The sequence below is a fragment of the Rhinolophus ferrumequinum genome, chromosome 11 (genome assembly GCF_004115265.2).
Source record: "Rhinolophus ferrumequinum isolate MPI-CBG mRhiFer1 chromosome 11, mRhiFer1_v1.p, whole genome shotgun sequence".
In the NCBI taxonomy this organism is placed as follows: Eukaryota; Metazoa; Chordata; class Mammalia; order Chiroptera; family Rhinolophidae; genus Rhinolophus; species Rhinolophus ferrumequinum.
In genome coordinates this window covers 41,563,565-41,579,035 of record NC_046294.1, presented here as the reverse complement: position 1 = coordinate 41,579,035, position 15,471 = coordinate 41,563,565, and positions in this window count along the sequence as shown.

Sequence of the window (15,471 nt, the reverse complement as noted above, 5' to 3'; positions counted from 1 at the left end):
GACAGATAATTATACAAGTCCTTTACAATAATCCTGCAGTCTCCACCATAGGTCACTCCGCCCCATCAAGTTCCTCTCCTTTTGTGGTTATTTTAGTATTTACCTCCAGCTCTGAAATATATGTTCATACCACTGCTTCTTAGTAGTTCAGCTTTAGTCTCATCCGTTGACTTCTGTGGTGGCTGAGAATTTAGTTCTTCACCCGTATCTCCTCATGTACACGCATCACACATTTCTGCAACTCCTTCCTCCTCCCTTTATGTTCATATGATAATTTCGGTTTGATAAAGATTCCATATTTCTATCATTATGACTATAAATTTTATTTGCAGCTTTGTTAATTAGAAATTCCACAGAAAACAAGGTGCTCTGTGGAATTTATAATTATTTTCCATTAATATTTTTCCACAGTGTTCTTTGTACTCATCACTACTTCAACCCCCACGCCCTCTCCCAGATGTCTAAATCTCCTCTGAATATGTTCAAACATTTAAGGTAGTTTATTGACGTCTTCTTGAAGAAGTTGCTTACAAAGCTTCTGACCAACTCCAAGCTGGCCTGCTGACCTCATGCCTGCTGCACAGAGACCATACTCAATCCTTCTTCATCAGCTACCCTAAGAGTCCCTTTGCCTCTCACTTGTATCAGGTCCCCTGTTTCCTGGATCGCATGTCATCTTCTTGCTTCATTTATGTCCTCATTTTAGTATCACGTATCCTCTAGTAATTTTCTAAGAAAGGGTTCATGGGAGGTAATTTTTTTTTTAAACTTGGCAAGTCTCTGTTTTTATTCCATGTTTAATTTATTTGATATTTTGAATAAGTATGGAATTCTGGGTTGAAAATTATTTTCCCTCACTATTTTGATGGCATGACTTCATTTTTCCCCCCTAGATTTCAGATTTGTCATTGGGAAGTTTCATGTCAGTCATACTTTGATCCATTATTTGTAATCTTTTTTCCCCTCCTTTCTTCAAGCTTTTAGGATATTTTATTTGGCCCCAGGGTTCTGAAATGTCACTTCTATGCCTTAGAGTGACTTTAGTTTTATCCACTGTGCTTGGTACTCAATGGGCCCTTTCATTGTGCAAACTCATGTCCTTCATCTCCAGGATATTCTCTGAAAAATACTTTAAAAAATGTTTACCTCCCCACAACTTTCTCCTCCTTATATTGGAATTCCTATTTTTCAGCTACTGGATCTTCTGAGCTGACCCTCTAATTTTTAAATCTTCTCTCTCTCATTTTCCATTTCCTTATCTTTTTGCTACACTTTCTGGGAGATTTACTCAATTTTATCTTCTAGCCCATGTATTAAAGCTTTCATTTCTGCTCACAGATTTTTGTTAATTTCCATGAGTTCTTTGTTGTTGTTGTTGTTGTTTTTCTGAGTATTACTTTTTAATAGCACCTGTTCTAATTTTATGGATTCAAAATCTTCACATACCTCTCTAAGGTTATTATCAATAGGTTTCTTTTTCCTCGACAGTCTCTTTCCCTCAAGTTGCTTTTCTCCATTTATTTTGGTCTGTCTCTGGGGTAGAGGCATTCCTTACAGGTGTGGAGACCCTTGTCTGTCTACCTTGCCTTTCCATGGTTGGGGCTCACCAATTCTGGGCCTCAATATAGGGTAATCTTATTAGACTTTTTGTTGAATCTCATGCTATCATGGATTTGGGGCTGCCTCTTGGATGGGTCAGATTGCCTGGAGAAGAATCTTCCAGTCTTCTGCCTGGAGGGTATGAGCCTGGCTTAACAGCTATCACTGGGTCCATTTGGAGAAGAAGGCAGAAAGTCTCAAACCCAGTGTGTAGAGAAACACTTTTTTAATTCCTCTGTTTTTAGCATGGTGTCCCTGGTTTCAACTGGACTTGGTGTCCCTTAGTCCAGAGATGCTAGACCTGTTCTGTTCAACACAGTAGCCTGCAGGCACATGGGACTCTAAACACTTGAATTGTGGCTAATATAGCTAAGGAACTAAATTTTTAATTTTAATGAATTTATTTTTACAATGTATCCTCTATTCGTTATTGGGGAACTTTTACATATTTTGGGACAATTTGGATCTACTTTTTAAATTGTAGATTTTATGAAACATAAATACAGATCAAGTATTTCCAATGAAAACTTAGTGTCCGAATTGATGTGTGCTGTGTACACATTGATGTGTGATGTGTGATGTCTACAATACAGATTGTATTTTGAAAAATAAGAATGTAAAAGAGCTCATCACTAATTTTTATAATGATAATATTTTGGATATATCGGGTTTAACTAACTACATTTCTTTTTACTTTTTAAAAGTGAGGATTCTAGAAAATTTTAAATTATGCATGTGGCTCACACTATATTTCTATGGGCAAACGCCGTCCTAGAGGTTAGAGATGGGAAGGGACAGTCACCTAGCTTGGGGCTGGGTCTCCAACTGCTCCATAAATAAACATACACTCAGTCTTCCCCTGGAACCCCGGCTCCCCCTCACTTGTGGAGGCCCTGTGCTGTCTGTGCCTGCGCCTACGGGCATCTGAAATGCAGATCAGGGGGTTCTTGGTTTTGCTCATTGCCTGGCTAGAAACCACGTTCTTGGGTTTGCTTGTCAATTATCAAGTAGTCTGCTTTCAGGTTTCCAAAAGTTTATTGCTATTGACTTTTTATTCTCTTTTGTTTTTGGGGCTTATACTTAAAAAAATCATTTACTGTTGTTTTAGGATGGAGCAGAGATAAAAATGCTCATATTCAAATCCTTTATCTTGAACTGGAAATTCTAAATATCTTTTGACTCCCTCTCTTGATCCATCCTACTTCGCGTCCTCAGCATTTCTTAGGAGGGAAGATTGTCAGCCTTCTCTCAGCTGACCCGTCTAGCCTCTCCCCATATGAAGTTCTTTTCTAGGATGCAAATCTGATTATGTTGCTCCTCTGTTTAAAGCCCTTCAACAGTTTCCAACACACAAACAAAACCCCTCAAGCTCTTCAGCATGACAGAGATTTCCCATGAACCGACTGCCTTATCTGTGACTATTCCCTTCTCCAAATCTCATTATTCATCATTCTCATGATAGAATTCCTCACATACAACATACCCTTTAATAAGCCTTTTCTTTCGCTCATGCTATTCCCTCTTCTTTTCACCTTCTCCATTTAGCTAACTCCTCCACCATTGGAGGCACAGCTTGCCAAGTCTTTCCCACTACCTTGCTTTTGGTGATGGAGGGTGAGGAGATGGGGACTAGACTGGGTGTCCTATGTATTATAACAACAGTAAGGACCAGCACATACAGCATGTAGCAGGCGCTATTCTGGGACCTTTCACACTTCAGCTCTTTTTTGCTATACTCACTTTCTAAAGGAGGAAAGGGAGGCACAGAGGGGTTCAGTGACTTTCCCAGTTGAGTCAGAGTTGGAAATTGAACTCTAGAGTTGTTGCCTATGTATGTAAAAGCTGAGGCCAGGGACGAGGTCCTTTTTTTTTTTTTTTTTGAAATCTCTGTATCATAAATGCCTGGCCCTGGGCCTAGATACAGTAGGTGCTCAAAAACATGTTTGTTGAACAGACCTGCCATCTTCTGTGCATCTTATTGTGGTCCCTCCCCATTTACCTCTTGTGCATGCTATGATCCTTGGACAAGATTTTCAGGCCTATTCCATTCTCATTGGTTCCTGTTGCTGTTGGAAGATAAGAAGGACCCATCAAAAGACATTTTCAGGAGCTTTCCGGGCATTTACTTAAACACGTTTTGTGTGCTTTTAGAATGGTATTATTATTATTATTATTTTACAAATCCACTGGTTTAAATCATCACAAAAGTTTAAATGATGTGGAAAATTCTAATGATGTTCCTTTGATGAAAAGATTATTTCCTCCAGATTTAGCATAATCTTCCTTTGAATTATGCCGGGAAATCTTAAAACCATAGCTTTATTTTTTCTCATTGCTATTCTCTTCTTTTTGAACGCCATGCCAATGAACCATGGGAAAAAAGGAGGCTTTTGCATGCGTAATGCAGATGGCTCAACAGGGGCAGATTGCGTGCAGAAAGCTCCCAAAGCTTGTGGCCTGGTGAGCTGGTGGGGCCTGGAAAAGAGCTTGCTAGCCAGGGCACAAGGTGCAGCCTGGTAAAAGCTGTCCTGGCCATAGAAGATAGTCCTAGGAAGGAAAAATATTGGTATCAGGAGGCCAACTGGGTAGGCAGGCACACCCAGGAGTATTCTTAGCCCTGGATCTTGGGGGAGAAATCAGATTGAGGGGCTCCAGGGTTTTCATTTGGAAGGTTTTAGGGGGTGACTATTTAACTGAAACAGGATCAAAACTGCTCTTGCATAGCAATATATATACTAAGAAGTGCTTAATAGTCTATATTAAAGTATCGGGGTACTGATAGAGTTAAACTCTGATCACCCCATCTAAATGGCACCCTCAATTATTCCTATCCCATGAACTATGTTTATTTTCTTTCTAGCATTTCTGAATAAATTATGGAAGAGATAAAGCCTTCTGCTGCGGCACACTTGGCAGTGCTACTAGACAGGTGCCACTGCTGGAGGCGGGGCAAGATAGGACTGTGCTTATAGACATGGGCACTAGAGTCAGACAGGTCTGAGTTCAAGGCCCGGCCCTGCCACTTATTAGCTGGGTGACACTGAGGATTCTATTCTTGGCTTCTTGGTTTCCTCATCCATGAAATGTGGACAGCACCTACCACTGGGGGTGGTTAGGAGGATTAAATGAGATTCTAATGCATGTAAAGCTTTTAGTAGAGTGCCTGGCATGTGGTATATATATTTAATATATGTATTATTATTATTATGTTTGTTATTAATGCGCAGATGAACTTGCCGTTCTCAGAAATCTCAGGCAGTACCACAAGGCCATGGGGAGCCCCAGGGAGCATAACTGCTTGTGGGGGAGTGGCTGTAGGAACATGGTAGGTATCTCTCAGGGTTGGGCTCAGGGTTGGAGGGAGGTTGGGCTACTTGGAAGGGAATAGAACAGACTTTAGGGTGAAGGCTGAGAGAGAAGCCTCTGGGCAATGGACGCGGAGTTGTGAGCTGGGCTTGGAGAGGTCATTCCTCAAGGCTCATCTGCTATGTCTGCCTTTTCAGGTCCGGGGCAAGAGAACTTGCTTCCAGGCTGAAGATGGCGGAGCTAAAATTGCTGAGACCTGCCCTGGTGGGTCTGGGTGGGAGGCCCTTGTAGTTTGGGCTCACCCAGAAGTGTAGCAGCAGCGGGAAGTAGGCAAGCACCTTTCCTCTGCTCTGCAGACTCCTCTTCCAGAGGGGGGGGGGGGGGGGCAGTCACACAGGAAATGTGGGAGTTGGGCAACGATCAGACAGAGCTTGGCTACTGCATCTCAGAGAGGTAGCCAGACATGGAGTCTGTAACCTCCAGGAAGAGGTGGAGACTGTTAGGAAAAGGAGGGCTGCTCAGCCTCAGGAGCCTCCATAACGGAGCCACAGCCGCAGAGGTGGCAGCGCTCTCTTTGTTCGGGGGAGGGCCCTGCCTGCACCTGAGTCTGGTGCTCTAGCAGGCCATCCCTCTGGGGGCTGTGGCATCAGGCCTTCCAGGTCACCCTGCCCTGACGCCATCCTCACCATGCTGCCTGCTTTCAATTTGGCTTGGTAAGAGGCTGTTTCCAGGGATACAGAGCCTAGTCAGTCCCATGCAGGCAGGCCACTTTGCACTCAGAGCTCTCACTGCAAATTAATATACTGACACCTGATTTAGATGTCAGTCCTCTGTGATTGTTGGTCTGAATCAGGCTTCCAGAGTCCTCTTCCTCTGAGAACTGACAAAATCCTATTTCTAGGCCTATGAGGCTGAGGACCGATCCCTGGGCTGGGAAATTTGCTAAAGTAGTGACTGTCATCCTGGGAGGCTGTCGGGGAACAACCAGCGTTCTTGCTCCAGTGAGGCGCACGCTCACCCCAGGCTTTTCCCACAGATGGCTGCCATATGTGGATATGTCTGAACGTGTGTGCATGGATGTATGTGTACATGTGCGTGTACATGTGAATGTATGTGTGTGCATGCATGCCCCTTCAGGAGGTATATAAAGCGTCGATGTACGATGAGACACTGGAGCCTGTACCGGTCCCACCTCTCCCAGGGAATCACTGTTAAAAGCCACAGATAAGTCCTTAGCCTGGGAGTTAATAACCTGAAAGTTAAGAAGAGCTATAATTCCCACCTTTCTTTTTTTTTTTTTTAATTTAAATTTATTGGGGTGACAATTGTTATCAAAATTACATAGATTTCAGGTGTGCAATTCTATATCACATCATCTATAAATTACATTGTGTGTTCACCACCCAGAGTCAGTTCTCCTTCCATCACCGTATATTTGATCCCCCTTACCCTCATCTCCCACCCCCCAACCCCCTTACTCTCTGGTAACCGCTAAATTACGTTCCCCAGATGAATTTTCAAATCCCGTGGCCATCCTGTCCCACCTTTCTTATGACATTCGGGAAACAGCCTGGGCAATGAAGTCAGATAGACATGGTTTATAAACTAGATGCACCATTTACTAGCTATATACTTTTGGGCCAGCCGTTTAGACACACCGAACTTCAGTGTCGCAATGGGGATAATAATGCTGCCCTCTCACGGTTGACATGAGGATTACATGAGATGTTGTATGTGTGACCATCTAGCACAGAGCCACAACCAGGCACACAGAAAAAGCAGAGTCAATGGTAGGCTATGTTGCTTGCCAAAATCTGAATGGGATCCTACACAGAGTATTGAAGAGACAAATGTAATTGCGTTTCTGGTTTAGCAGATTTCACTTTTTATTCCCCCTAAAGGAGTTCAGGTTGGTAACTCTGAAAGGCTGCCTGGAGGAGGAGGCAGACCTTGATTCTAAGATGCTGTCATTTGTCAGGTGTGCCACGTGTTTAAAAATAATGGCGTATGTGGTGGGAGAGAGAGAAATAATACATGTGAATAATTATGATAAGACATATTCTGATTTCGGAAACATTAAAATACAGAAAATAGTACATCTCAAATTAAGAAAATGCTATACTACTACTCTTACTAGCTTATAATGATTGAGTGCTTGGTATGTGCCAGGAACTGTGCAAAAGTCTGTGCATAAGTTACATGACTGAATCTTCACAGTGTTGCTGCAAGAGTGGCAATGTTAGAATCCTCACTTGGCCAATGAGAAAAGCGAAGCTCAGAAAATTTAAGTAACTTTTCAAGGTCACACAGCTAGTAAGTGCTAGAACGAGAATCTATAACCACTCACCAATGCCAATGAACTTGTTCTTAATCCTTCTACATTATTGCCTCTCCAATTTAGGATACCAAGTTCAGCACTGGAATGGACACCCATAGTCATTATCCATTTCTAAGCCCATTTCTACTGTTCGGGGCACATATGGGTCCATTACTATATCCATCACTTATTATAACTTTTCCTCTGGTTTTAATATAATATATTTTCTGGAAAGAACCTATTAACCACTTACACTTTAATGTGAATTCAAGTCACAGAATCATATAATCTTATAGTGACTAGGGACCTTACATCGTATTTAGCTTTATTTCCCACCGAAAACCAGAATTCTCTGAAAAGTGACTCTAACATGACCACCCAAACGGTCCATTAACACCTCCCATGGCTGGGATCTCACCATCTACTATTTCTCTCTATCCTCAGAGCTCTAATTGCTAGATTATGTTGAATTGAAATCTGCCTCTCTGCGGCTTTCCACCAGCAATCCTCACTCTTCTCTCTGGAGAAATCACAAAATAAATCTGCTTCCTTCTTTCTATAACAACCTTTCAGATATGTGTGAGCTCTCATATCCCTTGTCTTTTCCAGGTGGAATGCCCCATTTTCTTGATATAGTCCCTATAGGACTAGTTTTGGATTCTGTCACCATTCCGGCCACCTGGGTGTCTGTACATGCTCTAATTTAAAAAATATGGCGCTGAACATATCTTACCAGGCAGGGTTCTTCTCCTGGGGCATTTGAAACTCATTGCTGGAGTAGAGGTCTTTGTTCCCTGGGAAAGAAATTTCAGACACCAACTTGCAGCTGAGAGAGGCGCGATGAACCAGATGTCACTTATGCCTAACCACCCATGACACATTTTACGTGCTTTGAACCAGATGAGAGCAATCACTGTGTCACTCTGATCTTCCCTGTTAGGCTGTAAGTTTGCCCAGGGTGGGCATCACCTCTCATCATTCCCGGGTCCTTCCTGAGAACCTGTTGCATTGGTCTGCCTCCTTTCGACTGCCAATAAATGTGAATGATTGATGGACTCACTGGGGCCTAAGAAGCCATTTTCCACTCCGTTGCATCTCAGAATCACCTGTTTCCTCTGTGAACATGGACCTGGGTCTCAGCTTGCCCATGCACCACAATAAGATGAATTTCACTTTGGAGTTCTACTCTCTTCTACCCAAACTGGGGAGAAACCAGAGAATCTTGCATGGAATGGTACATCCCCGTCTGCAAAGAGCTCTGGACTCCCCCACCCCCACCCCATCCCTCTTCTTGTATTTATCTGCCAAAGCTTGGGTTATGAAAATCTCCCAGGCATCTGCATATGCCACGGCTGCAATGTGTGGAGAAGGAGGTGATGTATCAAACAGATGTTTCCAGTTGTATTTTCATCGAGCCCCTTGTCTTTCCTGTACCTCCTGGCCCCTCCTTCTTCCTCCTCCCTCTTCACTGATGTCGCCTATGAATCAAACGTCTCTTCTTAAAATTGTAATCACCAAAATAAGGCGGTGATTTATAAGAATTCTGAAATGCCAAATAATCAGCTGAACACTTCAATTTAATGGCAACAATAAGTCAAGTGTCTTCACGCTCATCTTGGGAGCAAGAAGCACGTCGGTCCTGGTTGTTTTGAAATGACAAATGCTCTTTTGTGCCTTGTAACAAATCAATTATCCTCATGTTGAAAACTGAGCAACTCCTCTTTAAGATATACTTTTATGGATACATTGAAAAAAAAAAATTCCAGGGAGGGAAGGTACCAGAGCTTTTTAGTTATTTTTCTGGCATAAGAAAATTGGGGAAATAATCATTCGAGGAGAATTTGTCGGAAATGACATCAATCAAGAGAGGCAGGCACCCCCACGCCTACGAAAGGTGCACACGGAGTGCTCGGGTCTGTTCTTCATCCAATCTGAGCAGGTAAAAAGGCATCTGCCTCCAGCTGCAGTGGCATTTTCAATCGAACTTACTGGCTCCTCAAAGAGCCCTGTGGGGGCATTCAATCCCCAACCTCTCCTTGGGCACATTTGTCTGCCTTGTATTTCTCATTTCAAGGAGAATTTCTTTTTTTTTTTTTTCCTGTTAAGAAGGAAGTCACGCCTCAGCAGCTGGCCCTGAGACTGGAACCTGTGTTATCTCGTTATGTATGGCCCCATCTGTTGGGGCTGCTCAGAAAGACTCGTGCCCTTTCCCAGGTGCTGTTGTTCCTCTCCTCCCACACTGCATTCATTTGCCACATAATGAAATACAAGGGCGTCTGCTGTAACCTCTTCTGTCAAAGCAGGCAAGGCTCAAAGCTATCTTAGGCCTTCTCCCACCTGGTGAATTTGTCAGTTTCAAAAGGCCTTGAGAAGGTCATGCCATTACGATTCCAAATGTCACGGTTGTCCAGTGCATCGTGCTTTAGCCACATCTGGTGCAGCGTGTGCTTTTGTGGGCAACACCATGCAAAAGAGATCTTAACAACCTGGAAACTGTCATGGGAGTGGGTAACCAGAGGGTGGATGGTTCAGCTACTGTCCCATGAAGAATGATTAAGGGACTGTGAATACTTTGAGTAGAGAAGAAAAGACTCACTGTGTGGGGATTGATGCATAGCTGGTGCTGGGAGTGAGTCCCCTGTCCATTGCTGAAAGTATCCAGGCAGAGAAGGATTTTGTGTTAGGTAGCAGGTGACCCGCTCAGGCCTTGCATCTCAGGCTGGCATGACACTGTCCCTCTGAATAGTGCTGAAACCTTTGCTGGCACTTGACTTGCAGGACAGCTGTTGTTTTGGTTTTAGGCTTCCTCTGCTGCTGCTGACCACTGTCCTGTCTGGCCTGCTCTCTGCCACGTTTCCTCCAGCCTAGCCCAGCTGCTTGGCTTCTCTTAGCAGTCTTCCTTTCACCTTCTTTCCTTCTTCCTTACATCCTAATTTGTCTCAATAACTTTCTTCCCTTTGTGTTCCACCCCTACCCTTTTCCCAACACCCATCTTGCTTGGTTTGGATGCTTGATGGATGGGTGTTTTATGATCCATTCATTGGTTCATTCATTCAGCAATTATTCTGAATGCTTTCTATGGGTTAAATAAGTGCATGTATGTGATGAGGAATTTTATATGTGCATTTGGCTAGGCTCAGTGTTGCCTTGATGGCTGGTAAAACAAAATTTCTAGGAGTGTCTGTGAGGGTGTTTCTGGAAGAGACTGGCATTTGAATCAGTAGACTGAGTAAAGAATATTGTTCTCACCAATGAGAGTGGGCATCATTCAATCTGCTGAGGTCCTGAACAAACAAAAGGTGAAAGAAAGGTGAAGTTGCTCTTTCTTGAGCTGAGACATCATCTTCCCCTGCCCTTGCATTGACCCCTGGCTCTCAGGCCTTCAGACTTGGACCAGGACTTAATGCCCTTGGCCCCATCCCTCTCAGGCCTTTGGACCTGGATTCAATTATATTGAATATATTCAATATATTCAAATTATATCACCAGATTTCCTGGTTCTCCAGCTTGCAGGTAGCAGAGCATGGGACTTCTCAACCTCCATAGTCACGTGAGCCAATTCCTGTAATAAATTAGTCCTCTCTCTCTCTCTCTCCTCTCTCTCTCTCTCTCTCTCTCTCTCTCTCTCTCTCCTCTCTCCTCTCTCTCGCTCTCTCCTCTCCTCTATCTCTCTCTCCTCTCTCGCTCTCTCTCTCTCTCTCTCTCTCCCCTATTGGTTCTGTTTCTTTGGAGAACCCTGACTAATACCACAATAGTTATACTTTGTAATAGTATAGCAGGAGTTATCAGAGAAAACAAGGAGGCCATGCCTTAGACTGGATAGTTACTGAACACATCTCTGAAGAAGGGATGTTTGGACTGAAACCTAAAAATGAAAGAGTCATTCAGCAGGGGCAAGAGTGATCCAGTAAAGGAACAGAATATGCAAAAGCAGAGAAGAGCTTGAAGTGTTCCAGAGAAACTGAAAAAGAACATTCAGCACTCATTATTATTTGTCACAGTGTAAATGCACGACAGGACCCTTCCCACCTCAGGGCCTTTAAATCCTGCTCTTCCCTTTGGCTGAGAAGCTCTCAGATGGCCACATGGCTGGTTCCTTCTCATTGTTCATATCTGTGCTTAGTCACCTTCTCCAAGGGGACTTCTTTGACCACCCGTTCACACTCACTCTCCCTCATCCAACTTTATATATATAATTTTCTGTGGCATCTACCATTAACTGGAATGATATTATTTATTTGATTACTTTTTTTAAAAAAAGATTTTATTGGTGAAGGGGAACAGGACTTTATTGGGGAACAGTGTGTACTTCCAAGACTTTTTCCAAGTCGAGTTGTTGCCCTTTCAATCTTAGTTGTGGAGGGTGCCATTCAGCTTCAAGTGTTGTCCTTTCAGTCTTAGTTGTGGAGGGCGCAGCTCAGCTCCAGGTCCAGTTGCCGTTGCTAGTTGCAGGGGCGCAGCCCACCATCCCTTGCAGGACTCGAGGAATCGAACTGGCAACCTTGTGGTTGAGAGGACACACTCCAACCAACTGAGCCATCCGGGAGGCAGCTCAACTCAAGGCGCTGTGTTCAATCTTAGTTGCAGGGGGTGGAGCCCACCATCCCTTGCGGGACTCAAGGAATCAAACTGGCAACCTTGTGGTTGAGAGCCCACTGGCCCATGTGGGAATTGAACCGGCAGCCTTAGGAGTTAGGAGCACGGAGCTCCAACCGCCTGAGCCACCGGGCTGGCCCCCTATTTGATTACTTCTTGGTTGATGATCTTCTGCCATTAGAATGGAAAGTCCATAAATACAAATCCTTTACTAATAAGCTGTCATATTCCCAGTACCTGGCAAACAACAGGCTCTTAATAAATGCTTTGTGAATTCATGACTGATGAATGATTGGCTGGAGAAAGAGAACATTTGTAAGGGAATGTATTCCCATTATAACCAGGCAGCCCACAGGACAAATGCTGAAAGGGAGGAGGGAGGATGTGTTAGGATCCACACCAGGACATTATTAAAGAGGCAGGAAGATGTGTGATGAGCATATTTATTATGTTAACGTAAAGGCCAGTATGTAAGCTTCTTGCTTTTAAGTAAGTGCTGTGCGGGGGACCCTGCTCGCTGCGCCATTTGCCATGCGGGGCGACCTGGGAGGTCTCAGCTCCCCCTCCCCACACAAGAACATAGGATATGGTGAGGCCAAAAAGGAACACTCACAGAGCCATAGGTAGGGGAGTCATACCACTGTATTCTCGCTGGCCGCTGGGTTGGAGACGCAGGAAACAGGATCCACACTGTTCACAAACCTCACTGCGCCGCTTGCAGGCTCAGCCACCATTCAGCTGCTAGTCCCCCATTTTGCTGCTAGCGCAGCCACGGCAGTTATATTAGTGGCCAATGGCTCACTGGTTACAGCTGATGGCCAACTAGCCACAGCTGATGGCCAGCCAATGACAGTTGATGGCCATTTACCACCTGAGCCAGCACCTTTCCACGTGAGGTCAAGAGCCTGGAAACTGCACTCCTGGCTCTGTCCCCACAGTAAGCTAACATTTTTGCAGTTTGCATTATGAATTTGCTTAGCAACTCCTGTTGCCTTTATGATAAATAAATACAGACACATTTCTGTACCAGGCATTCTTAATAATTAAGCTGCTGCCAAGCCCCAGGGGGTGTAGTGTTTGTCACTGATTACAACAGCTGCTCTGTAATGAAAGGCTCTGATCTGCAAATGTGAGCACCCTTTCCATGGCAGTGCTCTTCCAAGGGATCCTGTCCGGTGGTTTAATGTTTTCATAGTCATGAGGGGATGAAAAGGAAAGCCGACCTGAACTTAGGTTATTCATAGTTCTTTGTTGAGCCCTTAAGTAGCAAGTCATTCATGAATTCCTTCTGCTTTTTCTACCATGATATTCCAGTTCCAGCTTATAATACAAGCATAGTTTCCATTGTCAGATCTCAACATAAAACAAAACAAAAAGGTTCATTGCAGGAGAAGCTGGTCTCCTTCATCACAGAGCTAATATGCATCTGGCCCTGCAGTGTGAGGTGTTGAAGGGAGAGATGCAACAGGCGCTGGAGTTGCTGCTCACCTGGCTGTTACCTGACACATGTGAGGACGGCCAGCAGAGAAGTGCTCACAGCACCTGGTTCCCTGTGGCGGCTTTCTGAGAGTAAAACAAGAACTGTCTCTGCTTCACTTCCATCCTTTGAGTCTCATGTAAACGGTCTCTTGAGGTCCAGGCTGCCAAAACTATTCAGGGAAAAGAATTATGGGAAAGAGAGGTCCAACCTAGTTGCATCGACAAATCCCCCACAATGAGGATTGACAAACCCTCAAGCAACGTAAGTGACGTTACGGCTGTGGATGAGATGACTTAAGGATTGTGTTGAGCCAGAAAATACCACCACTGGAAGGATGGGCAGAGGATAGGAACCTATTGTGGAGAATGAGGAGAAATCAGAGAGGTAGGAGAGAGCCATGTGGGAGACAGGGCTGAGATTCTGGGTATAAATGTTTGTGAGAATGTGAGTTTATTAATGATGACAATGAGGATGAATTTACTAACTGTGGCACTGGCCAATCAGAATGGATGCTAGCCTGTGAGGAGGTTCCAAGAGTCCTCAGGGAAGCCCATCACATCACGATGTGATGGAGGTGGTGCTGGTGCATATGGGGCAGACAGGAGCTTGGTGAAGCAGCTATTTACCACCCAGTGGGGGAGTTCCCCACATTTTGACAGCTACTATGCTATCTTGGTGCTTATTAGCAGATATCAGCCCTACTGGTAGCTAAAATTGAGCGCCTACTATGTCCCAGGTGCTCAGCTAAGCACTGTGATTCTAAGCGATGATGGTGTTATCTCTGGGTGCTCTGCCCCACCCTGACCGGCTCTGGGGAGAATCAGAATCTCAGATCCTGGCAGAGCAAACTGTCAGGCCCATCATCGGTAAACACCTGCTCCCTCGGCGTGCACCACTTTCGCAGGAGGATGCATTGTGGGGAGGTTTTCCAGGTCCTTCCTGCTCCATGTGGAGGAAAACACTTACACACGCAGAAGCTGTTAATGAGTGCCGTGCTGCTAACTAGGAGCCTGGGGAGCAGCAGCTGCCGCACAGTGGCGGTTTGGAATGACACAGGCGGCAACCTCTGACTGTTGGAGTCCTAGGCCCTGTCTCTGCAGGACAAATTCTAAATGAGTAGGATCCATGAAGAGTCATGGAGCATTAAATTTGGAAGTTCTTGGCTTGAATGATCCGATGTGACTGTCTACCTAGATCAAACAGCAGAAGATTTCTAAGGTGCCAATTTGATAGGTGGTTTGTGTATATATTCATAGCATTGGGTGCACTGCCTGAAAGGACTGTGCACTCAGAAATAACCTGAGTTCAAAGTCACTTTGGCTTCAGTCTGCAATATGAGGCGTGTTGTTTTCGACCTGAACGCTGCCTTCTGATACGTCAAGGTCGGTCCTGCTACCTTTCCATTTGTCAGACAGAATCATTGAAGACGTGCCAGAATATTCTTATCTTAAATGATCTACGCATTGTGAAGTAGGAATAGTTTTCTGTGAGTCCTCAAATGATGTAAATGATGTTGGATCTGCAGGCAGTTTCTGGGTGTGGGCCGGGATCGTGTCTCATGAAGGCGAAGAATGGACACGCGGACCAGGGAGAGGCAAAGAGTTGTAAAGGAAGATAGTTTATTAGAGGCAGAGAAGAGGTTGCAGCTCCGGAGAGGGAGGGGGTCCCGAATGGGGGTGCCCACCGGCTAAGGCAAAAGGCTTTTACTTTTGTACTTTCCCCTGCCTGTTGGGGGAAGGGGGCTGGAACCTTCTAATGGAATTCATCTATCAGGTTTGTCCTGTTTGTCCATCCTGAAGCGATTAACAACTAACCCATTCCTTCTATCAGATGTGCTCCTTTGTCCGGCCAGAAGGGATTTGAGATTATTTATTAACCTCAAGGCGGATTCTCGTGTTCCTGTCCTGGAGAGAAGGAGATATTCCAGGACCTGGAGTTTCAGGATATGGCTGTTTTTCTGTGTATTCCAGCAGGCACCCCCACTGTCTCCCTAGCAACATGCTAACTATCCTGTCTCATTTGTGTTAATAATACTACTGGACTGACTAAGGGACATATACCCAGGATTGTCCCATTCTCAAATTGTATGTTGCCATTTGGCTTGGCATTAGTTGAAGCCACTCTGAACAGATTCAATTCACATGTGAGCCCGGCAGCCTCACTCCGGCCACAA